The sequence below is a fragment of the Tupaia chinensis genome, unplaced genomic scaffold (genome assembly GCF_000334495.1).
Source record: "Tupaia chinensis unplaced genomic scaffold, TupChi_1.0 Scaffold000405_1, whole genome shotgun sequence".
NCBI classification, from domain to species: Eukaryota; Metazoa; Chordata; class Mammalia; order Scandentia; family Tupaiidae; genus Tupaia; species Tupaia belangeri.
The window spans coordinates 892469-893766 of NW_006159907.1; the positions used below are offsets into that span (position 1 = coordinate 892469).

At 39.8% G+C, this 1298-nt stretch overlaps 1 non-coding gene across 1 annotated transcript; it reads right to left on the reverse strand.

Moving 5' to 3' along the window:
* Positions 1–999: 999 nt before the first annotated feature.
* On the reverse strand, positions 1000–1072 carry TRNAM-CAU (transfer RNA methionine (anticodon CAU)). Its single transcript has one exon. It is a non-coding gene; the product is annotated as a tRNA-Met (tRNA).
* Positions 1073–1298: the final 226 nt, after the last annotated feature.

Below are 1298 nucleotides of genomic sequence, written 5' to 3' on the forward strand. Positions count from 1 at the left end.
GTCCAGAAATTAGGTTGCTACACAGAGGAAAATAATGCCTGCAGGTTATTGTAATTATTTCAGATTTTCTAAGATTTACTATCTTATTGTGAGATTTTTGCACATCTTTCATTTTATAATTCTCACTTTGACAATAACATACTTGGTACAAGGCTAAAACAGCAATTTGGAAGGCCACTGTAAATTCGGAATAAAATGATCATGTACAGTTAGATCAAGCATATATTGAACAAAACAAAAGATAACTTATTAAAAATTGATTGTGGCCCTTTTGGGAAAGTGTGAAAATTTAAGCTCCAATTACCCCACCTCTCATTTCCAGTTCTGGAATAAGTAACAATGAAAACATTATAGAGTGATCTTAAATTACTCAGAAAAAGAGCCAAAAGCATTCTTCGTGTTTTCCTACAGGAAATTGCCAGATCTGCTTTTTTGTTGGTGACATAGACTAGCTACAGATTATTTTAGTTGTTAGTACTTCCCAGACTTTTTAATTTATTTCTTTAGAGGCTTTTTGCTATAGGGTGTGTGTGCTCACCAGAAAGAAAGCGAGAAATCACCCCCAGGGGAGGTGGCCATGCTACAATCCCTTCTCTTCCATTCTCTTGTGGGATCTTGGGCATAGATATGCACCCAGCATGAGTTTAAGCCACCGGGTCTGGAATTCAAATCACAGTCAATTACTTGGAAGTCCAGCAAAATAGCTATTATGTCAACTGCTGGTCCCAGAATTTATTTGTTTATTTTTTTAGGAGAGATTTTTGTTATAGGGCATGTGCACTCACCAGAGAGACAAGGAAATATAAAGTGAGAAATCATCCCTCAGGGGATGGCCACACCACAATCCCTTCTCCATTCTCTGCTCAGGATTGTGGGCATTCACACACATGTGCCTGTTGTGAGTTTAAGTTGTGAGGTCCAGGACTTGAACCTTTGTCGACTACGTAGGAGTCCAATGATGTCACATTATGCTGTCTTTTGGTCCAAAAGTAATTAGGTTGCCCCCTCTGAGGTTCAAACTCAGGATCTTCAGATTATGAGACTGACACACTACCTACTACGCTAAGGAGGCAATTCATTATGGATTTAAAAAAAAAAAAATGCCAGAGGGCATGTGTACTCCTCAGAGGGAGATGGGGAGGTAGTGAGAATGTACTTCCCATGGTAAATGGTCACACCATGATTCTTTCTCCTCCATTTCTCCCTCCTCTCAAGATATGACCCTTGCATCAACATGTGTTCAGCTGGTTCTTAAGTTGCTGGGCCCAAGACTTAAACTGCCCAGTCATGTGGGATCG